General features: G+C 40.9%; 1 protein-coding gene, 2 long non-coding RNA genes and 1 other non-coding gene across 6 annotated transcripts in view; 2 read left to right on the top strand and 2 right to left on the bottom strand.

Moving 5' to 3' along the window:
- Positions 1-1026: 1026 nt before the first annotated feature.
- On the bottom strand, positions 1027-16583 carry LOC123330765. Its single transcript, XR_006546879.2, has 4 exons — positions 15931-16583; positions 10544-10627; positions 2090-2208; positions 1027-1731 (listed from the first exon to the last, which is right to left on the bottom strand). It is a non-coding gene; the product is annotated as an uncharacterized LOC123330765 (long non-coding RNA).
- A 718-nt stretch (positions 16584-17301) lies between these two features.
- Positions 17302-25244, top strand: part of ZNF385B (zinc finger protein 385B) — a 488263-nt gene continuing 480320 nt past the window's right edge. For all 3 annotated transcript variants that reach the window (XM_025274001.3, XM_025274008.3, XM_025274009.3), the window contains exon 1: positions 17302-17423. The gene's annotated coding sequence lies outside the window, so the exon portion shown is untranslated. The remainder of the gene's footprint in view (positions 17424-25244) is intronic.
- Positions 17837-20049, bottom strand: LOC123330764. Its single transcript, XR_006546878.1, has 3 exons — positions 19924-20049; positions 18312-18540; positions 17837-17978 (listed from the first exon to the last, which is right to left on the bottom strand). It is a non-coding gene; the product is annotated as an uncharacterized LOC123330764 (long non-coding RNA).
- LOC112583074 lies at positions 25011-25109 on the top strand. The gene has a single exon (XR_003107430.3). It is a non-coding gene; the product is annotated as a U8 small nucleolar RNA (small nucleolar RNA).

Genomic DNA, 25244 nt, shown 5'->3' on the forward strand with positions numbered 1-25244 from the left:
GGCAATTCTGTATGCATACATTATCATATAAAGTCTAATTTATGGAAGTTGAGGTGACCGAGAACAAAATTAATCTAATTATGCACCTGGTTTTCATTTCAGCTTTTCTTTGCCTCTTTATTTACTGTTATGTTTAATGCCAGCTTCCGTTTTTAGCCTTAAGGGAGACCTGTAGAAGATACTTGTAACATCTGTAGCAATGGACAGAAGAGTGAATAATAATAGGAAATGTCTACGTGCCATCTGGTATAAACACAGATGTGTGTTTTCTTTAAAAATAACAACCCTGCACTCTAAATAAGGAAGATTTACAACACTCTACAGAAAGTGAAGAACCCATTCTTGAGTGGCTCTTAATTAACGAGAAGCTAACCTGCCTGTTAGTTGCCAGTTTACTTCTAAAACTGCCCTGGTAGGCACTGCTTCTTTCGCCTTTGGATTCTGAGCACAGAGGTCACGACACTCTCCAGCACTAATAGCAACACCAGACCAATTTTTTCATGCCAGGTATTACATTACTTTACATCTTCATGCACTTAATATGGTAAATCCCAAATTAGGATAGCTTGTGTTTCCTCTGAAACATCATCATGGAATTCAAAAGCTTCAGAGAAAAGGGTATAAAGTAGACTGAAGGAGATAAGGCATATTTTATGATATCACATAATTTTAATTCTTAACTATACAATAATCTCTACATAATAAGAGAAGATACTCTGTAAAACCAACAAAGCACATATAGGGAAGGTTGTCCTTTCTTTAAGCCATTATGCATTTAGTGCCAATAACAAATTTACCAAACCTACTTCATTTTGTGGAGAACTGAATTTGTGTTTTTGCTAGGCATCCCACACTTCTCAAATTCAGATGGGCCACCGTGTGTCTTAACATAATAAAAGGCTCAGGGGGTATGTCCTTTGAGAGATTGCTGACAAGTTAAATTTCTCCAGAAATGAAAGTGTAAATGTAGTTACAAATATTGGTATTTTGAGACCATCCCAAGGCAATGTGGAGGACTTCCAGGGGCACCTCTCTTTGAAAATCACCATATGATGAAATGTCTGATGAGCACGGAAAACAATAAAAAAGAATTATGAAATACCTTCTGTCGTGAATGTTCATAAGCTTCACCCCCCGAAGGAAAGGACAGGACCCAACCTCCATGGATGAAATGTATGCTTAGAAAGAAGCAGTCTCTGTTTTGAACTTCAAAATGTTACCTTTCGATGCAGTGAATCCATTTGGCTTGGCTAAAATAAATATAATATTTTCAGAGCCTCCTGGTTTTCTCCGTTTCTTTCTATGAAAAACAAATCAAATTGAAAAAGCACATTTTTGCTACTCGGGAATATTAGCCTTGGTTAAGAGCCATTATCTTTTGTCCTGTTTACTTCTGGCATTGTCACGATAGCAGATAAGTGACATACTGCAGCTTCAAGTTGTGCTTGTCACCTACAGGCGCAGTTTCTCTCTCGTATGGGAGCACAGGAAATCTGCTGGTACTTAAAATTCACAGCGAAGTTAGAAGACATTCAACAATAGCAAAAATTGGGTACTCAGTCTATAACCTATTGGCCTACTACTTTTTGTTGGCTGTTTTCTAACTCTGATTCTTTTCTAGGCTATTCTTCACTTGGTAGTTTCCTGTTATGTGCTCATTTGATGTATTCAGAATTGAGCTGTAAAACTGACCTTTTCTTCATTCTTGGATTGTCTCGAAAAAAAATGACACTAAAAAAAAAAACAAAACAAAAAGCTCACACAATTGGTCTCCATAGATAGAATCCATTTATCCTGTTGCTTTCAAGATGTAGTTTTCATTGTTTCAAGCACTTTTGACAAATGAGTGCTAGAGGAAAAGTGCTGACAATTTCAACTTTATTAGTTCAAATGTTATTTTCTCAGTTTCAAAAACTTATAGAGCTTATCTGGAAAATAAATGATGCAAGGCAGTTGTTACAGAATAATTACATAATTACAGATTTACTCTTAGAAAAAGGATAGCAAATTGCCCATGCATTACATTAAATGATATTAACTCCTTCTATATAATATAGTTAAGGCAAACCATATGCTGTTTGGAACTTACAGTGTGAGATTCACTTGTCTGTAGGCTCATCGTGACACTGCTCTGCTAGACTGGGGATAAATGAACTGGCTGGAGCAATAGGATCCACACATTATTGCTGAAGAGCATTGCCCTGTTGCCTAGGTAGATAAAGATTTGGAAGATGTAACAACTTCTAAACCAATGCACATGCGGTCAGTTACTAAGTTGTGTCCAGCTGTTTGCAACCCCATGGACTGTAGCCCACAGGCTCCTCTGTCCATGGGATCCTCCAGGCAAGAATACTGGAGTAGATTGCCAGTTCCTCCTCCAGGCGATTGTCCCAACCCAGGGATCAAACACATGTCTCCTATGTCTCTTGCATTGGCAGGCAATTCTTTACCTCTGAGCCACTGGGAAGACTCTAAACTGATGACAAAGTTATAAATATCAGGCAAGCACTACCAGGATTCCTAGCCTTGCAAGTAACTGTTAGAAATGGGGTAAGTTCTTTTAAACAAAGATTGCTGCCTGGCTGCAAATCTGAGAAGACAAGGTAACAAAATTTATGCCTATCATAGAGTGAGTGACTAGTGCCTGGTCTTGTAGAGTCATTACTGTGTGTGGACAGGACAAAAGCCAGTGGTTTTTCTTAAACTGGCTTTTCAGCTGGCTGCACAGACACTTTTGCTGATCCATTTTCTGGGTAAAAAATTATGACCCAGCACTCACCTATATGGGCTTCCCTGGTGGCTCAGTGGTAAAAGAATCTGCCTTCAGTGCAGCAGATATGGGAGATGTGGGTTTGATCCCTGCGTTGGGAAGATCCTCTAGAGAAGGGAATGGCAACCCACTCCAGTATTATCGCCTGAAAAATCCCATGTACTGAGGATCCTGGCAGGCTACAGTCTATACCATCCCAAAGGATAGGACACAACTGAAGCAACTGAGCACTTGCACACACATACACAAACACACACTCACCTACACGTATAAAACCATAAGGGTCATCGAAATAAAAGCTTATAAGCTGACACTTATTTTCTATTTTCAGCATATGCCATGGATGCACTCTACTTGAAATTATTCTTTTTGAAAGTATCAGATCAGATCAGTCGCTGAGTCATGTCTGACTCTTTGCGACCCCAGGAATCGCAGCACGCCAGGCCTCCCTGTCCATCACCAACTCCCGGAGTTCACTCAGACTCACGTCCATCGAGTCAGAGATGCCATCCAGCCATCTCATCCTCTGTCGTCCCCTTCTCCTCCTGCCCCCAATTCCTCCCAGCATCAGAGTCCCCTCCAATGAGTCAACTCTTCGCATGAGGTGGCCAAAGTACTGGAGTTTCAGCTTTAGCATCATTCCTTCCAAAGAAATCCCAGGGCTGATCTCCTTCAGAATGGACTGGTTGGATCTCCTTGAAGTCCAAGGGACTCTCAAGAGTCTTCTCCAACACCACAGTTCAAAAGCATCAATTCTTCGGCACTCAGCCTTCTTCACAGTCCAACTCTCACATCCATACATGACCACAGGAAAAACCATAGCCTTGACTAGACGAACATTTGTTGGCAAAGTAATGTCTCTGCTTTTGAATATGCTATCTAGGTTGGTCATAACTTTCCTTCCAAGGAGTAAGTGTCTTTTAATTTCATGGCTGCAGTCACCATCTGCAGTGATTTTGGAGCCCAGAAAAATAAAGTCTGACACTGTTTCCACTGTTTCCCCATCTATTTCCCATGAAGTGATGGGACCGGATGCCATGATCTTCGCTTTCTGAATGTTGAGCTTTAAGCCAACTTTTTCACTCTGCACTTTCACTTTCATCAAGAGGCTTTTTAGTTCCTCCCTAACTTTAAAAAAAAAAAATACCAAAAATGCAATTAGTGGCATCTCATTTACTCCCCACCGAAGGCAACTTTTGGACCTCAAGTGCATAGAGTTAATCATAATTCTGGGTTCATGAAAACTGTCATAATTGGCCCATTGAAGATTCATCCATCTATCTACCTACCTACCATATCCCAGTTGATCTATAGACTGAATATTGTACCAAATATAAAACATCAATTGCAAAGTTATTGTAATTGAGGCAGCATTTTAAAATGTCTATGGTAAGGAAAATTACTTGTTAATTGATCAGAGGAATAGAGCAGAAAAACTGAAATAGACTAGTACAACTTTTTGTGTATGTCAGAAGGGATATGGTGGATCACTGGGGAAAGGAAAGACAATTGAATCAATTGAGCTAGGAAAAAATATGCATCACCAACATTACCTGTACATGGATTAAGAACTTAAATGTCAAAAGCCTACTTAAAAACTTTTTGAAGAAAACATAGGCGGGTATTTTTCTAACCTCAGGTAGAGAAGTATTTCTTAAACAAGATATAGATGTAATAACCATAAAGGAGGAGACTGATAAATTTGACTACTCTAAAATTAAGAACATGTGCTCATCAGGTCATCTTTAAAAAAGATAGAAGACAAGCTAGGGAACGGGGTGGAAATATTTGCAGCTCACATAACTGACAAAGATCAGAATCAAAATCATGTGAAGCAGTCCTTCTAATTAAAATTGATAAACATGCCCCTTTCCTTCTAGTCTTTCCAGCTTTCCACTGATATCTCATTTTCCCCTGACTCTGATTCCCTCATCCAGCCAGCAACAACTAGATGTGGTCTGAATGAGTTGTTCATTTCTACCTCAGTGCCATTTCCTTCAGCTGGAATACGGCCGCCACCAGCTGGACCACTGACAGCCTATACACTTCCCTGAGCAAAGTCCATCACTCCCAAGAACCTTCCTTGATGATTCCAGCTCACCATCGCTTATTCCTTCAGAATTTACAGAGTCCATTTATACTTGGTTGCCTTACTTAAATGTATCTTTTTGGATTCTGATTTTTTGAGGTCCTTTTATCCTGTCAAAGTTTATACCTTTATACTTTCCCTGAATTTAAGAACTCTTGTCTTCCACTCTTCATGGCCTTCCTTCTGCCTGGCTTTTCCATCCCACAGCTTAGCACAATGCTGTGCACGTGATGGATACCCAGCAAGTGGCTGGCTGATTGAAAACATAAAGATTTTACTCAATTTCATCATAAGTCCTTCCAAAAAAAGAACAAAAGGTGGTTTTATCCAAGGAAATAAAAAGAAAAGACAGCAGTTCACACAAATAAAAGCCTAACAGGGATCTTAAACCAGTTATAGAGACATATGGAAGAGATCTTAAAATACCCATTTATGAAAAAATTGTGAAGGAGGAATAAAACAATGTAAGCAAGTCAAATTAAGGAAAAATTACATATTGGAGTAGAGAAAGAAAATAAGCAGCAAGTTTCAGAAAACACTTCGAATGGCAAATAAACGTTCAAATAGGATAGCAACAGATAAAAGTAAATGACTAGGCTAATTAGGACTATAAGCAAGCGATTGTTCAGAAGATAAAAACCCAGATGTGTTTATATCTCTTACTTTAGAAAAAGCAGGTGGAGAGCTACCTTTATCAGACAACATTTTTTTCCCCTGGGACAACAGATGTAGGCAGTTTAAAAAAAGTTACCTGCAAACAAATTAGATGAGACAGCAATTCTAGATAGGCTGTGTTCATAATTTTTTATAAGAAAAGAAGAAAGTGACGAATCATTCATTTAGATATTTTTAGACGGTACCAGGATCATAACAGTTTCAGAATGATTAGAATATAACAATGTGGGAATGAATCCATTAATTAAAGATCATATAGGTTGAGAAGGGGGCTTCCCTGGTGGCAGGCGGTAAAGTATCTGCCTGCAACGCCGGAGAATGGTGTTCAATCCCTGGGTCAGGAAGATCCCCTGGAGAAGGAAATGGCAACCCACTCTAGTATTCTTGCCTGGGGAAGAATTCCATGGACAGAGGAGCTTGGAAGTTTACAGTCCATGAGGTTGAGAAGAGTGACATGACTGAGTGACTAACACTTTATAGGCTGAGAAATCAACAATGAAATTAGTTTGAGTATTTAAGATGTTCCAATTTCTTTGATTACTTGAAAATATTTGAATAAAGGTGATTATTTGTAAATTGAAACTTTACTAAAGCATTATCTTTTAGTAGTGAAATATAATAAAAGGGGAGTTCATCTGCTCTTAAGCCTAGGGCTGTTGAGTTAGGCACCAAAAGATCTTATTGCCAAACTGGTTCAGGTATAAGGCACTTCCGTGACAGGAATCCTGAGGACAGCACTTCAGTAAAACCAGGCAACGTCTTTCCCATCCAGGTACCTAAGGTCAGCATGTATTTTGTGTTGAAACCTAGACAGCAACAATTACTGGGCAGTAATTCTATGCCTAGAGCTGCGTGACAAGCTGTCAAGTTAAGATAGTTAGAGAAAGAAAAAGGTTTTCAAACATTCTGCGTTCTCTATGGCACACAGTTGATTAATATAGATGCTTCCAGTCATCCATTAAGTCATCCACAGAAGGTATGGGGTTAAAGAAGCATGCCAGCTTTAGAATCTAACAATATGGGGTCAAGTCCAGGCTCTGTCATGTACTTGCTGGGTGATCCTGGACTGGTGGCTTTCTCTTCCTGAGCCTCATCTGATGAATGAGGGTGGGAGTTTGGGGTTGTGATGGAATATCTCTCTTTTAGGGTTATTGTGAGAATTAACTTTGAACATGCCTGTGAAAATATGTTTGCAATCATTAGCATCATCTTAAATTAGAAAAATCAAAGCACATGAGAACTGGAAATCCTTGAGATCTGGGAATCGATAAACCACTGATTTTATTGGAAGTGGAACTTTGAGGAGATAATGGATCTGACTGAGGAGAAGGTAAGAAAGTTTAAACAGCAACTGGACTCTATGTTTTCCAAGGAGGTTTTTGGGTATTTGCCTCCTGAAATAGATTAGACTTTGAAATCAGAGATATGTATCTTATTTACTTCTATATCCCTAACTCTAAACAGCGGAGAAGGCAATGGCACCCCACTCCAGTACTCTTGCCTGGAAAATCCCATGGGCGGAGGAGCCTGGTAGGCTGCAGTCCATGGGGTAGCTAAGAGTCAGACACGACTGAGCGACTTCACTTTTACTTTTCACTTGTATGCATTGGAGAAGGAAATGGCAACCCACTCCAGTGTTCTTGCCTGGAGAATCCCAGGGATGGGGGAGCCTGGTGGGCTGCCGTCTATGGGGTCGCACAGAGTCGGACACGACTGAAGTGACTTAGCATTAGCAACTCTAAACAGAGCTAAGTAGCAGGGTATCTTGTACACATAGTCACTTAAATTATTAAATGTATGTTGATGAAAAAGTAAAAATGAAAGAAGACAATAGCTTTAGGTGAAACAAAGTCAAGAAAATTAACCTTTCTGTTTCTTAGTTCTTTTTATTTTGAAAACAGGAACCCCATGAATACATTAATTGTAAGAAGGAAGTGTGAATAAAGTAGGAAAGATCAAATATTATCTCCAGTGATGGAGACAGGCGAAAGGAAATGAGATGAAGACTCTAGAGGGGATCACACTGAAGAAAGGAAGAGAAATTGGCATCAAGTGTGCATGGAGGAGGCCTTACCCCAGAGAGATAAATTTAGAGAAATTCTGAAGCGTTCCTTGTGGTGATGAAGAAAGTTGACATGCTCAAGTCGGAGGGTTTCTCCCTTCCAGGAATGCAAGAGTTAAGCTTCTCCTTCTGGATAAGAGAGTGGGTTTTGAAATGGTTGAATGTTCCGTAAGAATTTAGTATGAGATAAGTAATGGATAGTTGAAAAGGACCTGGTGTAAGGGTATCAGTATACCAGGAGTGATGAAAAGGAAGACTGGGTGTGAATTACAGGTTAGCAAAAATGGACCGGGAGGGCTTAGTGACTGGATATTTAGTTGTTATTATTGGTGTATATGCAGGGCAAGAGCGGTATGCTGGTGCCTTGCCCAATTTTCCCCTTGGATGGACCAACCCAAACATTATTTTTTTTCTTTCAATGGAAGAGGATAAGCAGGAAACCTGTGTGCAACTTAAAACTTGCTTAGAAGTAAGCTTTTGAAATAGAAATGAGGAAAATGTATATATAAATTTAGAATTGTGCTAAAGAAGAAATATTTCATAATTGGACCTCTAGAGGTAGCAGGGTTGTTTTGAGAACGAGTTCCCAGCAGTACAGAAGCTCATCTAGGTCAAAGGATGCAGTGATTGGATTAAAACAAATGAAATTTAACTTCATGATTCTTGGGATAAGCTTGAATGGCATTCTTGAGCATTATCATTGCTAAAAATGAGTGTATGCTACTTCATGCCCAGCCAACTAATTTTTGAAAAGCATTTATTACTTTTATAATAAGTTAATATGTGAATACTTTATGCTTATAAAATGTTTAGTTAATGTATAACAAGGCAATTTATTTTAGATTCCTCTGTTATTAGTTTTGATTACTCAGTCATGTCTGATTCTTTGTGACCCCATGGATTGTAGCCTGCCAGGCTCCTCCATCCATGGGATTTCCCAGGCAAGAATACTGGAGTGGGTTGCCATTCCCAATTTTTTCTTATTCAAAGTACAATGTAACAAACATCTTTGTACATGCTGCTTTGCTTGGATATGTCTCTAGAATAATGAAGGACCTCTGTGTTGAAGGATGAGCACACGAATCAGGTAGCTTCCTGAGAGGTTATATCAACTTACAGTACCATCAATGGTGCATGAGAGCAAGCATGGCTGTTTGATAGTCTCATATAACATGTAACCACATCTTTAGTATGATGTAGAGAATCAAAAGCAAACTCTTTGTCTCAGGCTTCTAAACAAGGAAAACTTAACACATTGAAAGGAAAATCAGATGGTACAAACCGCAAAATACAATAATGAAGATATATCCAAGTATATATTGTGTGACATATAATGTGCTTGAACTGTTGCGTCAACCATAACTTTTATAAATCAATTGCTACGGATGGGTTTTGCTTTTCCTTCAACCTTGCCATGCATTGACTTATCTTGCTTAGTTGTGATCATGCTATGTTACATTTCTTTTCTCCTTTCCTCTTTATAGCACAATCAATAATTTCTCATGTTACTAATACAAAGTCCTAACAAATATCATTAAAAATAACTGCATAATATTCCTTTAATGGGATATGTTTAACTACTCCCTTTAGGTTGTCTTCAGTTCTTCTTATCATTAGTAAGGCCCTGATAAACATTTTTTTTTTTTTTGTGGCTCATTTTCTCCACATTTAGCATTATTTCATTAAACTATAGTTCTAGATTAAAATTACCAAACCAACGGGAATAATCATTTTAAGAGTTTGATAAATATGACAAAACACTGCTTGTAGAAAAAGTTGCACCAATGCATAAGACATCCATTTCAACATACCTTTGCCATATTGCTTTACCTTTGTATAACCTCTGAAAAACAAGTAATCTGATGTTATGGGATGCTGTTTTAAATAAATGTTTTTAATTTTTAGTGAGCATGAACATTGCATATCCCTGCCCTTTGTCCACACAAAAATTGTCCCTTAATTTACCAAACTTGGTTATTGTTGGATAAACCTTTGCTGTGGGCTATGACCTGTGAATTACAGATTGTTTAGCAGCATTCCAGGCTTCCCAGGTGGCATTAGTGATAAAGAACCCACTTTTTGTCAATGCAGGAGATGCAAGAGACATGTGTCCGATCCCTGGGTTGGGAACATTCCCTGAAATAGGAAATGACAACCTGTTCCAGTATTCTTGTCTGGGAAATTCTATGGACAGAGGAGCCTGGCAGGCTACAGTCCGTGGGGCTGCAAAGAGTCAGACACGACTGAGCGACTAAGCACACACTAGCAGCACTCCTGTCCTCTACATACTAGATGCCCGCAACCCCCTAACTCATAACAACTAAAAATGTCTCCAGACACTGTGAATCATACAACTGGGAAAAAATCAGACCTTCTGAAGAATCTTATTTTTAGCAAATAAATGTTCAATAATGTAGTAAACTGCCTATTTAGTTGATCTGTTTTGGAAGTCCAAATGTTTGTATCTAAAGTGAGAAACCTTTACTCAAAAATATGAAGTAAGTGCAATGAGTTCAAGCTAGAGAGCAAAGTGTTAATAGGCTCATGGAGGTCAATTTAGAAGATTTCAAGATAGTGCTAAAGCAGAACAGATAAGGAAACAAAAGCAGCTCAGGGAATTTAATTCAACTGCCCAAGCTTGCTTTGCAAGTAACTGGGACTATAATAGAATTCAAGTCTTTTTTTTTTTCAAGCTAAAGTATAGTTGAGGTACTTGAAAGAATTCAAATCTTTCCACTCCTACTCATAATGTCCACACCCCACCCCCCACCCCCTGAATCTGTCTGCAATGTGGGAGACCTGGGTTTGACTCCTGGGTTGGGAAGATCCCCTGGAGAAGGGAAAGGCTACCCACTCCAGTATTCTGGCCAGGAGAATTCCATGGGCTGTACAGTCCATGGGGTCACAAAGAGTCCAACACAACTGAGTGAATTTCACCTTCACTTACTGAAATGATTGAGTGAAAGTGTGAATCTGGCTTCTTGAGCATCACTTCCTCTGTGCAGCAGAGAGTCAGGTCTTGCTCTTTGCACTGTGAATGTGAGAATAAGAATGGAAAATCACTGGCTGCATTCAAGCTTGCATAGAGTGCCTACAACTGGTTTGATTCAGTCCTAGGCAACCCCTAGGACTGGGGTTGGGGTGGGGGAGGGGGTGAATGCAAAATATCAGAAACAGTCTTGGGCTCTAAGAATCAGACAATAGTATGGAAAAGATAAGAGATAGCAACCATTTGCAAGGAGTTTGTTTAGAGAGGTTCAGATGGTTGTCCAAACCAGAAGGATATTGAGAGCTCAAAGACTACAATGTGTTTGGAATTTGGGAAGAAATAGGGTATTTCTCCTCAGCTCTCTCAATTCCTTTCCTGAAAATTTTCCTGCCTTAAGTTTCCTAAGCTGAAAATTGCTTCAGAAGATGGAGAGATGGCAGTTATAGTCAGTGAAAAGCAGAAATGAGAAACCGTTTACTCTGCACACAGATTTTGAGCTTCTCTTTGTAAGGAACTATATGTTAGGTCTTATACGGGACTACAGAGCAAGGAGGATATGATTTCTGCTCCCAGTGGAGCTTACAGTCGAATCAATACTTTTGATGAACCTCAAGAAGCAGCATATAAAGAGCTTTTTAAAGATAAGAAGAACTTGAACTAGAACTTTAGCTCTGCCAATGTGTGACCTTGTGTATATTGCAAATGTATGGTTTATTGCTCTTCCCATCTGTAAAATGACATCAATATTTCCCCCTTATAGGATTCTTACTACAATAAATGGGACAATGCGTTTATAGTATATGGGACACAGTATTCCTCAGTAAGCTCTGTGTTGGCTATTTAGACACTGAAGGCTTTTGAAAATTATTCTACACAGTAAGTTCAACACTCATAATTTATCTAAAATTATGACATAGGTTAAAGTCAGAAACTCGTGAAACCATTCAACTTTAAATCAAAAAGTTTTAATCATCAGGGAGCTTCCCCAGTTATCAGGTGGTTATGAGTTAAATGCACAAGGGCACGGATGAAAAGCTAAAACTAAGAAATAGATCAACGTTTTTGAAAGGAGTATCACATCTTCAGATTTACAAAAAGTGGAGGGAAATTATAATTGCAAATGCAGTCCAAAGAAGATTAATTATTTTATATCCATTTCAGAGCAAAGAGTCAAAGGGGAATATGTGCTAACTGAGGTAATAATCTTGCAACGTCATCAGGGAAGGATTTGGGAGTAACGTGAAGTCATGCAACCTTTATCTCGGGTCCCAAGGCAGTGCTGGATTAAGTTTCAGAGGGACAGATGCATAAGGAGAGTCACAGTTACTTCCTCAAATCTGGGGTTAGGGTGCAGGAGGAACACTTTTACAGTATAGATCACTTCTGGACATAAAAATGTTATTTCCTCAGAGAAGGGGGCACAGTGCCACAGCAAAGCACCAATCCCACTAGATATCAAGAAAATAAGCTTTTATGAGGAAAAGGTAAAAACAGACAGATCTTGGTCACACATAGGAAAAATAATTAATTTTAAAATATCAAGATAAATCATAATGTGCTCAATGTGAAAAGGGAGGATGCATATTAGTGAGAAAGGAATTTCAATACATGGCTATTCTCTGCTAAGAATATTCAGGTAGAAAAGAAAGATGAAAGGGAACTCAATCTTTAATTAAAAAATAATTGTAGGCTAAAAAGACAATTCTTTCTCACAGAATAGAACACTAGTGAGTCACATAAAACAATTCCCTAGAAGAGGGAGAAAAAAAGGCTAGCATATCTCCTCAAGGATGTCTGAGATTTAGCAATGAGTTTTATATCCCTTCTTCTAAAGGCAGATACTTCAATTAGATTTAAAAGATAATACAGTTAGGTTTAGAAATGGGATAAATGTAAAACACAAATTCACAATTCAGAAATAGCCTTAAGATTTTCATTTAAAACAACTTCCTCCACTTTTTTATACTCATTTTTTTAGATATAAATGTCTGGGTCAAATGTGGAATTTCTGCATGAAACCAATTCATTAGCCTTAAAGAGCTATCTGTCCCATCTCATATGTTTCATCAAATGTTTGAGAAAATGAGAATGAAAATTATCTGATAAAAACAACCTCAACATTTTGTGTTTCAACTCACTGTTATCTATCTTGAGTAGGCAGACATCTTAAGGTAAGTCACATCAGTGGTTTTGAACAAAAACAGAATTTTTTGTTGAACGTGAGTTGGAGCTTTTAAGAACAAATGTCACATTCATTCCATTAATTTCTGATAATATGTGGAAGCTGAAAGATTTTATGGTATTTGCAATATTCATGTACCTTTGTATATAAATATAATTTAGCAGCCTATTTTTTTAAAACATTGCATAATCTTCAATCTAGTTGTAAGTTGCTCTGAAAATCCCATATATATATATATACACACACACACACACACAAATATACAATTTTTCTGGTATTTCTAAGACATTTTAGATCTTATTGCCTAATATGGAGATAAATCTATTTACTTCCCAAATAGCAGTTAAAATAAATCACAATGAACATTTGTCAGGTGTTTTTATAGTTTGAAAAATACTTTCCTGTTTGCTTTGATCCTCAGGATAACTCCTAAGATGAAGATATATTTATTTTCCCACGTTACAGATGAGGAAATGGAAGGTTAGAAGGAATGAAGAATATCAGGCAGCTAGTGGGTCAGTACTAAGCCAGAGCTTAAGTCATACTCATTTAGCACTAGAACTTGTTCTATCTCCATTATATGACCCTGGAGCCACCTTCAAGTAGAGTTATCAGGAAAGATTCATAGTGGAGATTATTGAAGAGCTCAACAGGAGTTATAAGGCACTTTGAAGGAAAGTTTGCAGAATACCTCAAAAGCAGTAGAAGAAAAGCAAACTATGAGGAAGACAGTTCTCAACCAATGGTACCCGTGTAGTTTTCAGAGTGTTTCATATACATTACATCTTTACAGCAGCCCATTGAGACAAGGCTGTTATAACTAGCCCCGTCTTGTGTGCTCAATCATGTCTGACTTTTTGCAGCCCCATGGATGGTAGCTCGCCAGGCTCCTCTGTTCATGGAATTTTCCAGGCAAGAATCCTGGAGCAGAGGCTTCCCTGGTGGTCAGTGGTAAAGAATCTGCCTGCCAATGCAGGACCTACGGGTTCGATCCTGATCCAGGAAGGTCCTACATGCCACAGAACAACTAAGCCCAGGTGCCACATCTACTGAGCCTATGCTCTAAAGCCTGAAAGCCACAACTACTGAGCCTATGTGCCACAGCTCCTGAAGCCCACACAGCTAGAGCCTATGCTCTGCAACAGGAAAGGCACTGCAAGAAAGAGCAGCCCCTACTCACTGCACCAGAGAAAGGTCCGAGCAGCAGGGAAGACCCAGCACAGCCAAAATAAATGGCTAACATTATTAAAGAAGAAAAAAAGAATATTGGAGCAGATTGCCATCTCCTACTCCAGGGTATCTTCCTGACCCAGGGATTGAACCCACATCTCCTGCATTGGCAAGTAGCTTTTTTACCACTAGTACCACCTGGGAAGCCCTGTCTTATGGATGAAGAAACTAAGGTTTCTAGGTTTGAAAGTGAGAGCTGAATTTGGAATTTGAAACTTCTGGGCTTCCTTGGTGGCTCAGATGGTAAAAAATCTGCCCACGATACGGGAGACCTGGGTTCAATCCCTGGGTTGGGAAGATCTCTTGGAAAAGGGAATGGCAACCCACTCCAGTATTCCTGCCTGGAGAATTCCACGGACAGAGGAGCCTGGCGGGCTACAGTCCATGGGGTCGCAAAGAGTCGGACATGACTGAGTGACTAACACACACACACACTCTTCCTTCAGTTTTTTTGTGTGTCCATCATGTGGTTTTCAAAATACGGCCCCCAGTTCTGAGACCAGAAAATTGCTGATGGCTGCAAAGCAATCTCAATAAAATGTCTATAGGGCCTTGTTTTATAACATCTTATTTATTCATTTCTTAGAAAGTAAAACTATGTGATTGATGAAGTCTTCAAATGTGTTGATACATTTCTTGCTAATACCAAGTTCTGTATCCACTGGAAAGTATAGATTTATAAACAGTTAAAAGGAGTTTGTCTGCATAAGTTCATCAATGTATAGGAAGCAATGCATCACACACCTCATTGACACAAACAGTAGAAACAGGCTCAAATTAATCCCTTTCTGCTATATTTCTTCTCAAGGTTTAGGGACCACTTCTTGCTGCACAATCCCTCTGTGTTGCAGCTATCCTAGGGCTAACACTCTCTGAGTTGGTTTACTTCACTGCTGCCAGGAATGGGCAATAACGGTTCTAGGAAAATGATGGTGAGAGAGTTTGAGGATAGCAGGACCCCCTACATCAGATCTCACTGGAAAGGCATAGGCAATGCCAAGATATGCAGTAGGCACAAACATGCAATCAGAAAATCTCTAGAGAGCTGTTGTTTTTATGTATTTAAATCTTGTGTTTTTTTTTTTGTTTGTTTGTTTTTTTTTTTAGTTTACTGTTGTTTCCAGTTGAAGTACATTTCGAAAGGAGGCATTGCAATTATTTAGGCCAGAGGCCTAAATCCTGCTCTGGCTAAGGACATTAAGGCACAGCTTTTAGTTACGTCACAGGTGAAAAATTGAGAGTTATCTGTACATATTTTATGCTTCTTTCAGCTGTTGTTAGGAAATGCAGTCCTCAAACTGTTCTCCACCATAAGTCTTTGCTCTAGGTCTAGATTAAAAATAGACAGGGAGGAGAGAAGGATATCCTTGCAGTTTGCAGGACATAAAAAAGGCACATGCTGCTAAATTGCACAAACCGCAGGGAACACTTCTCACAGGTGTTCCATTCTGCAGAGGTTACTCATTTGCCTCCAAGTGCAATCTCAGGTGTTGGCTTAAGGTTTCAAAGGCCCCCTCCCCCTTGCCCTATGCTTGAGGTACCTGGAGACACCAATACTTATCTAGGCTCAGTAGAAACCACACTGTTCCCGGCTCTGAAGTGCAGGGCGTTGGAAACTGGGTGTTTTCCTCATGGAAGGCTTTTGCCTCTGGAATTTCCTGCCAGTCCCAGTTTGCCAGAACCCCACCTTACTGACCTTCAGGGACTCATGAAAGACTTGTTTTCTATATATCCTTCACAACAAGGAGAGACTTTACAACCATGATTTTGTAAGAATCAGTTTAAGGAATTAGCATAGCTCACCGTCTTCTGGGTTACAATGGTTTAATTTTGGTGCTGGCTTCCTGTTGCAATTTCAAATAGGGTAAAATTTTCAGAATAAACATACCAAATAAGTGCCTGCTCTTAGTAATGAGGAAGTGAGAATGCCTACCTGGACGTGAAGATATTTAGAATTCTAAAAATAGAAAAACTTCTGTCAGATCATGCTCCTTCTCACACTGGTACCTCAGGTTCCTGCAATAACCCTTAATTCCGAGGCAGGCATAAACCGCTCCTTAAAAGCTCGAAGATGATGCGCATGTGTGCTTGTCAAATCCCAAACCCACCCTGGAGAATAGCACTGATTTGACTGGACGTTCACATATTTACCCTGTGCTGTTACGCCAAGGCATTAACAGCTGCTGGCTTAATTATTGATGGAGTTAGTGTCAATCATCTGAGAAGAGAATTAAAGAATAATATTTTAAAATCATCTGGTCCAAAAAAGAAAAAAAAAATCTGTTGTAAAACACAACTCTCTTGTCATTTATTCCTCTTGAACTTCTCCAGCCAAAGGATTAATCTCAGAAAACCGCTCTTCTAAAATTATTTTTCCTATCCCCTTAAACGTTTTCTGTCCTAGCGCTCTCCCTTTCAGAACCCAGCACTTGCTATGTTCGCATTCTTTTCGCAAGATGCCCTACATCAGGGGAACCGATGATACTGTATAGTTTTGATAACTCTAGCACGGAAGAGAAATACAGAGGAGCAAGAGCCCCCCTTTTAAGAAAAGAGCCCTTTAGATCCGCGGCGAGCCTGCGATGACTTTAGCCCTGCGGGCCTTCCCGGCTCCGCCAAAAACGCGGAGGCTGCTCGGTGTGTCTTACAGCCGAGAGCAGGTCAAAGAGGGAAAACAAATAGTTGTTCTGATGATCTCCAAGAAGAGAGTTTCACTCTGGTAGTATTTGAAAGATCCCGGCCCCCACTCCCACCGCGCCGCTGGATGCCCCGGTTTTGGGACCTCTGCAGTTGTCAAGAAATTTTTTTCAGGGACCAGGGCCCCGAGGCCGAAAACCGCGAGGACCCCCCTCATCGGGACCGGGACTCCTCTCCCTCGCGGTGCGCGCACGCCTGGAAAGGCGGGATTTAAAGGCGGCGATGCTGCGGGAGACTCTGCAGTGTCAACGAACCCCCGAATGGTCCCGCCTTATTCGCCCCAGGGTGTGTGCCTCGCAAGTCCCCGCCTGGTGAACCGTCGCCAGCTCCGGTGCGCGGGAGAGGCGTTGGCGGGTCCGACCCCGGGGGTCCGCGGCCAGGCCGGACGCCCGGCGTCTGCCGAGCCAGGCCCGAGCCCAGCCCCGGCCCGGCGCGTTCCGCGGGCTCCGGGCACACGCCCCTCACCTGGGCGAGGCAGGGCGCGCAGGCGCTCAGCGCGGGGGCCGCGGCGGGAGCCTCAGCCCCGCGCCCGCCCGAGTTGGACAGTTCCGGGGCCGCACCCGGCCGAGCTGTCGCTGCCGCCGCCTGGGCTGCCGCAGACCGCGGGAGAGCGTCTGCGCGAAGCCCCAGCGCAGCCCCGGCGGGACCGCCGCCGCCGCCCGAGAGCGAGCAACAGCTTCTGGGCTGGAAGAGCCACTGCCCCCACGCACCAGCGGCCCGCGCGCGAAGGTAAGCTCCGGGCGCCCAGCCCAGCCGGGCCGGGAGCCCCCCGAACGGGCACCGCCTTCCCACGGGTCCCCGCCCGCCTCCACTGGGCGAGCCGGCACCTGGGCGCGCCGCCCGAGGGAAGGGCCGCCGGGAGCCCCCCTCCCGATGGAGTTTGCACTTTGTCCCGCGGTCCCACTTGTAGAGGAGGATGCCCAGCCGCCGCTTGCCTGGGCTGTAGGCTGAGGCTCCAGTGAGCTTCTGGAGTTAGGACTGGGTCGTGGAAGCCGGAGGAGTGGAGGCGTCCCCAGTGTGGGCTCTTGGGCTCCAGTGCACCCAGACGGAAGGAGGATGGAGCAGGGCAGAGGAGAGCACCCTTCTGTGGTTAGCCGCAGTGCCTCCGCCACCTGGGCTGGACGCCTCTCCCTTTAGTACAGGGAAATGGGTAGTTTGGGGACAGAGGTGTGGGAGGAAGATAGCAATTGAAGCTTGGGATCCAGAAAGAGTTCTCCAGATGAATGAAGGTGAAATGGGGGCGGCGAAGCAGAAGGTCTCCAAAGTTTGTACTTGCTGGGAGCCCTAGGAAGAGTGGGGGTGGGGAGGTTCGGTTACCAAGCTGTAGGTGAAGGTGTCAGCACGGGATGGGAGGACACTGTGGGACTGCGGAAGGGACAAGGAGAAGGGGAGGGGGAGGACCATCTGCTTTGCCACGGTTGTTTGCGGGGACCCGTGGGGAGAAGGAGAGCTGGCAGGACCCTGATTCCCTGACTCCTTCCACAGGCTCTGGAGGACATACAGTTTTTATGATGAACCTGGTGGTGGGGTGGGCGGGGATGCTGTGGTCCTTCAAGGAAAATAAATTGCCTTCAAGCCCCTACGCCCATAAATGCAAAATAAACAGTTTTGGAATACCCTCAAAAGTTCTTGGATTAGGGAATGCGTCTTCATTTTCTTCATTTTCATGCAGAAATGTGGTTTGCAGTTCTCTTTGGTTTTGCTTTGCTCAAGAGCATCTCACCAAGGTGAATGCAAACTTAGTTAAGATGTGGCAAAAGATGCTCAAACAGAAGAAATAAAACATTTGTGTTGCAGGGCCCAGCTTAAAGCTTAGAAACTGGCAGCTACAGAATAGTGCAAGAAGCTGTAAAAAAAAAAAAATGCATTTGTCAAATTAAAAAGGAGGGTTTTTCACAAAGTAAACTATGTGTTAGATAAAGGATTTGGCTGGAAAGAACTCCCTTGAGTATTTCAGGGCCCAATTTCTCAGGTTTTCAGAGTCCTTTCGTCTAATTTTGATGCCATATGTGCAGTGAGTGTATGGGCTACCTCTTCTCTTCCCTGTAACAGATAAATGCCCTTAGCATGCAAATAGGCATTGAAAGTTACGTTGTTACCTTAGGTTCTTAAGGTGTAAAAAATATTTGACTAAAGTGTTGGCTGCAGTTCAAATTTTATATTCTTATAAATCAAGTATTTGTAGATTTATAATTTACACTCCTACTAGTTTCCAGAAGTGATTTGAGGAAGCTTGGAATGAAAACCACAAATCAAAAAGCTGTTCTTATAGATCTGCTTGACCTCCCTTGGGTACATTTGTAGTAAAAACACGTTTGAGAAGGTGAATTCTCCTAATAAAGTAAAAATTACTGTTCTCTCTGGAGCCATCCTCGTGATATAAATGTTTTGCAGTATAATTCCTTATGTATTCCATTTGCATTGTATTGTTTTACATTATGTAAGTGATGATCTCTTTAAAGAAATTTAATAACCATTAAGTAGCATCTATATTAAAATAATGTTGATATTTTGCAGTATTTTACCAATATATAGATTCACATAGCAAACAGAAAAAAAAAAGAACAGTGAATTTTATGTGTTCCTCTTGAATTGAGGCAATCAAGGGAGGTGTCTCCTCTACAGTCAAACCAGAGAAGGAACTGTCGTTAGTACTTGTCACCCAAACATGGCCAATTAGTGAGACCTGTCAGCAGTTGGAGGGTAACTGTATAAAGTGCAACTATTATTTGAGGATTTATTAAAGTATATCAGGTGTTCTCAGCACTTTTTTTCCTCTCATTCTGGTGACCTGGCTCGGAGACAAGAAAACCAAAAAAAAAATCCTCCAAAACAAACACAATTCCAAAAGGTGAAATGTCTACATAGATAATGCTTTGTGGAGCTCCCACCATGGAAGAATATAAAATCCATGGACTACCTCCCCAGCTTTAGATTTTTTTTTTCTTCCAGCTGAGTTTAAAGATATCATTGCTCAGTTTTAAACAGGAACAATTTATATTTTAAAAAAATGAGCAATGAGTTTACTTCTCACTGGAGTGACTGCTTTATTTGTGAAAATCTTTGTTCACAGAAATAAAGAGCAAAATTGGCTTTCTGCTGTGCCTATAAAATCCCATGTCTTTGAAGAGCTAAAGAGGGAGGAGAGTTTGTCCCACTGCTTATTATTTGCTTCTGGGTTTTTATTGGGACCCCCCCACCACCCCACCATTTCACTATATTTTATCACCTTCCCGACTCCGTCTCTGTTCCTGAGCGTCTCACACAGACTTTTTATCCTCCTTTTTCTGTTTTTTTCTTCTGCAGATTTTTCTTGATCTTCTTTTCCGTATAGATGACCTCTTTTTACTCTTTTGCATGTGACTTTTTATTCAGTGGTGTCCTCTTATTAGTGCTAGGTTATTTCCACTTTCTCTCCTAAATTTCATATTGACATTTGAACCACCCAGGTGGGGCCTTTATATTATTCTCAGGTGCTTCAAATCTAACAGGTGTAGCTCTAATCAACATGGTTCTCCTTACATGAACAAGGGTGACTCTGTCAATTTCTATACTTCTCAGTCACCTAGAACCTTTCCAATTTATTTTCTTCCCATACATAATTCACAGACAAATGCGGTCTCCACGATGCCTCGCAATGCCAACTTCTCTACCTTTTTATTGCCACTGTGACTGTCTTTGTTCAGACTTCACTTATCTCCTTCTAGAGACTACCAGGATGTCTTCCTGACTAGTTTCCCGTCTCCAGCCTCTCTCATTTTCAATCCATTTTACACTCGGTTTGCAGAATAAGCTCCTTAAAGCAGAGCCAAGCTCAGTCACTGGCTAATAAACTTCTCTACCAAGTGATATATAAACCTCTCTCTTGTCTGACATTTCAGGTCATTTGCAGTCTAGCCCCAGAGTAGCTCCACATTTTTTACTTTGATCTCATAGATTCATTCATTATTTAATTTATTCAGTAGATATTTGAGTACTGACTACATGCCAGGCAGAGCTATAGGTAATAATTTTAGAAGCAATACAGTATACCTTGTATATTGCTCAGTGATATGCTTCATATTTTATTTTTCACTGGTGGGGTCCACTGTAAGAATATCTTACGTGGTTGATAAGGGGCCCCGGTAATCCCACTGGCCTCCCTTCCCTTAGTCTCTGAGGCATCATCACAGACTCGTGAGTCTCTGTGAAGTAATTGGAGAATCCCTTTCTAGATGAAGGCAGTGTTCCCTCAGTACACAGCCATCTTCTGAGTTCTGCATCTTTGCTTGTGCTGTTTTTCTGCCTGAAACAGACCTTTCCGCTTCCCCATTACCATTTCCATCTGTCAGAGAGCCCGTGCAATTGCTACATGGTTCCTGATCTCCCTCTAAACTTCAGCTTCTGCTCTTCCAAACCTAGTTACACTTTGCTTGGTCTCCCCTTGGAGCACAAGTCCTGGTCTTCCTTAGGCGCAAGCCTTTTTGTTTTCTGCCCTAAGGGCATCAGGCTAACCATACCTGGCCTCAATCCTTCATTTCCAGAAAAACCCAGCTCAGGGGGCCGCAACAAATAATTTAGTCAGATTGATGTCTGCTTGGCTACTTAGTTCTTTAGTCCGTCTTCTGCCTGTAACAGTTGTTTGTTTTTTATGCGTCAGTTTGCTTCTTACAGTAGAGCCAGTGCTTTGCAAACTTAAATATGCGTCTAAATCATGAGGGGATCTAATTAAAATGCAGCTTTTGGTTCAGCAGATTTGGCAGGGCCGAGAGGCTGCATATCGACACATTTCTCGATGATATTGAAAGAGCTGATCCTCAAATCACACTTTGAGTAGCAAGGTAGTAGTTCATGCTTCCTGAGTTTGGGGGTTTCTGGCCCTCCCTCCCTGCCAAGTGATTTTGCTGCAGCTACTGTTTGCTTTGATATTAGATGATTTTGAAAATACTTTAGGTCTCGCCATGCTTCTCATAGCTGAATGGAAGGTGCCACTATTCCCTTGTATTTCCCCCTTATTGTGTTGATAAAATGTCACGGTGGCTAGTTCTCCCTATTTTATTTTTTCTGGCCAGTTCCTTTGCTTTGTTATATATTTCTTCTCATTTTCCATTGTTTTCAGCTTATGCCTGTTCTCCTTTCTCATTCCGCTATGCTTTTTATTGTTGTTGTTCCTTTGCTCTCCCTGGTGCTTGAAATTCTCCTTGGATGCCTTGGCTGACTCCCTGCCCCAACTGTTTTCCAACTGCTTCCAATTTTTTTTTTTTTTTTCCTATGAAAGGAGCACTGACACAGGGGGGCAGATTCCAGCTCTTGGTCTGCCTTTACTGCTCACACGAGACGTTGGCAAAGCTGTTTCTTTCTGGACTCCTCCCTGTGGATGGACTGTGTGGGTTACACAGCTTCCTAGGTCTGCTTCAGCACCAGATGCCATGTGGGATCCTCACGTGGGGCAGAAGCGCAGGTTGAGGGAGGAAATAAGGATATTCTGGTGATGCTGGTGCTGGTGCCTGCTCCCAGCCAGTGTTTCTGTTCCAGATAAACAATTTGAACTTGTGTCGTTCTCTCACTACTCAGAGAAAGACTCATATTAAGAAAATAACTATTCTCTGGCCTTTGCTAATCCAGTTGTTTTCAACTGTGGCTTCACACTAAACGGAGAAGTCCTTGAAAAAAAAAAGTACTGGCGTTCTTAGCCTACCTCAAGGGAATGATTTAATTTATCAGTATTTTTTTTTTTAAGTCTCCCCAAGTGATTCCAATCTGCAGCCTGGGTGGAGAACTACAGGATCTGAGGGCAGTGAGGAGTGGCGCTCAAGAACATAGCGTCGTGCTGAGTCAAACCCTGGCTTTGTTCCTCACCAGCTTTGAGAGCGTGGGAATGTTACTTAAACTCAGGTCCTTGATTTCTGGATCTGTGAAGTGGGTTGACTTGGTTCTTGTGAGGAATATGTGAGAGTCAGAGCTGCAGTACTGTGTGATTGTGGTGGCTTGTCATGCCAGTTATTCTATTACTTTTCTATCTGTTGAATCACTAAGGGTCAGTCATCTTGCCTTAACAGTTAATACTCTCACCCTCTGCTCAACTTTAGGATACTCAGCACAGTATAATCACTTTGAAAGGAAATTTATGAGCATATTTTTCAGAAGTGGAAAAAAATACAGCAGAAGGCATACATATTAATAAAACCAACCACTTTTTTATATTTGATGCATTTGGTATGCCACATCAACTGTATGATCTCATAAATAGTAGAGCTGAACTAAAATACATACAAACTGATACAAAAAGATGACCAGGCTTTCATACATACTTCCTGAAAAATGACTTAGCCCTTTAATAAAGACAGTTCTATCATCAACAAATAGAAAGGATTGAATATCATGAGTCTTAGAGAGCATTTTATTTTAGAAATAAATATGAATGTGCTAAACGTTTACATGTCTAAGTTTATAATGCAAAATGAAATTTAAAAATAAAAGCACACACAGAGAGAGCCTGTCTTATGCAAGCTGAAGCTAGTCAACTTTTTCTTCTCTTTTTGGCTGAGATTCTGAAATAGCCAGAATATACTGTTGTGTCATCAGCCAATCAAAATTGGACATAACCAATATTAATTGAGAACCTATATCCCCCCTTTTTTCCTGGACACATCTGAAAATAAATGGGGTATTCACTAGTTCCAGTGGGCCTGGCATAGGGACTCAATCATGAATATCAGCAGTGGTTAGGCTAATGGACTTTGGGTTTGAAAGAGATGTAGATGGGTACTATTTTTCATCTTTTTCTCTTGGAATAGAATGTTTTATCTCTGCATTATTTGCTTTTTGATCAGTAAGAGCATTTTTCAATGAAATCTTCACTAATGTTTATTCTCCATGTTGTCATTGTACTTTAGAAAATAACACAAGTTAGAAGATACTATGAAATTTTTAAAAGAACTTTTGAGTCACTCTAGGGAAAGGACCATTGTGAGAAATGATTAGCTAATTCTTTTAAATCTTTGTTTTAATATACTCATGTTAAAATTGTATAAAATTCTACATAGAGTTGTGATTTTTGATGTGTGTTAAAGTATTTGGTCTATTACATATGGTATTCAGAATCTATAGACCTGGACTCTTAGTCAACTTAAACTGTTCACTAATCATTAGAGTTCAGATTCTAATTCATCTCAGGCTTAATACATTGCTATTTCTGTGAAATATTAGGGATGTGGAAATGACTACTGTTCAGTCAGAGAAAATTATTGTGTGTCTTGGGTTAAAAGGAATTTTTTTGCAATATTTATCCTTGATAAATTAGAGAAGTGAGACCTGTATAGAATCTAGGAAATTTAAAATCTGAGCCTAGGAAAGATAAAGGTTACAAATAAAGGTAGAAAACTTATGCTGATATTAACACTAGAATTTAAATTTCACCCAGAAATTGTGTGGACTCTATGATGTCCTTCCATTTGATACTTTCAGTTCAGTTCAGTTGCTTAGTCGTGTCCAACCCTGAGCGACCCCATGGACTGCAGCACGCCAGGCTTCTCTGTCCATCACTAACTCCTGGAGCTTATTTAAACTCATGTTCATCGAGCTGGTGATGCCATCCAACCATCTCATCCTTTGTCATCCCCTTCTCCTCCTGCCTTCAATCTTTCCCAGAATCAGATGGCCAAAGTATTGGAGCTTCAGCTTTAGCATCAGTCCTTCCAATGAATATTCAGGACTGATTTCCTTTAGGATGGACTGGTTGGATCTCCTTGCAGTCCAAGGGACTCTCAAGAGTCTTCTCCAACACCACAGTTCAAAAGCATCAATTATTTGGCACTTGGGTTTCTTTCTAATCTAACTCTCACATCCATGCATGACTGCTGGAAAAACCATAGCTTTGACTAGACAGACCTTTGTTGGCAAAGTAATGTCTCTGCTTTTAATATGCTGTTTAGGTTGGGCATAGCTTTTCTTCTAAGGAGCAAGCGTCTTTTAATTTCAGGGCTGCAGTCACCAGCTGCAGTAATTTTGGAGCCCAAGAAAAGAAATTCTCTCACTGTTTCCATTGTTTCCCTATGTATTTGGCATGAAGTGATGGGACCAGATGCCATGATCTTCATTTTCTGAATGTTGAGCTTTAAGCCAACTTTTTCACTCTCCTCTTTCACTTTCATCAAGAGGCTCTTTAGTTCTTCTTTACTTTCTGCCATAAAGGTGGTGTCATCTGCATATCTGAGGTTATTGATATTTCGCCCAGCAATCTTGATTCCAGCCTGTGCTTCATCCAGCCCCAGCATTTCTCATGATGTGCTCTGCATGTAAGTTAAATAAGCACCAGGTAGAATATAAGTTAAATAAGCGTCAGGTAGGATAATCCTTACCTGTTCCTCCTCTTGGAGGGCAGAATAGAATGTTATTTGATACTTTAGAGGTGGGAAAGCTCCCTCGCAGTCTTAGGGAGAGGTATTATCTTGTATGTCATGAAAATTATGGTACTGAGAATAGGAATAGCATAAAATGCTATTGGTTGTGTATACCTAAACATACCTGTATATAAGCACCAGTATATTTTGGTTATATATATATGAGATG

Source organism: Bubalus bubalis, chromosome 2 (genome assembly GCF_019923935.1).
Source record: "Bubalus bubalis isolate 160015118507 breed Murrah chromosome 2, NDDB_SH_1, whole genome shotgun sequence".
NCBI classification, from domain to species: Eukaryota; Metazoa; Chordata; class Mammalia; order Artiodactyla; family Bovidae; genus Bubalus; species Bubalus bubalis.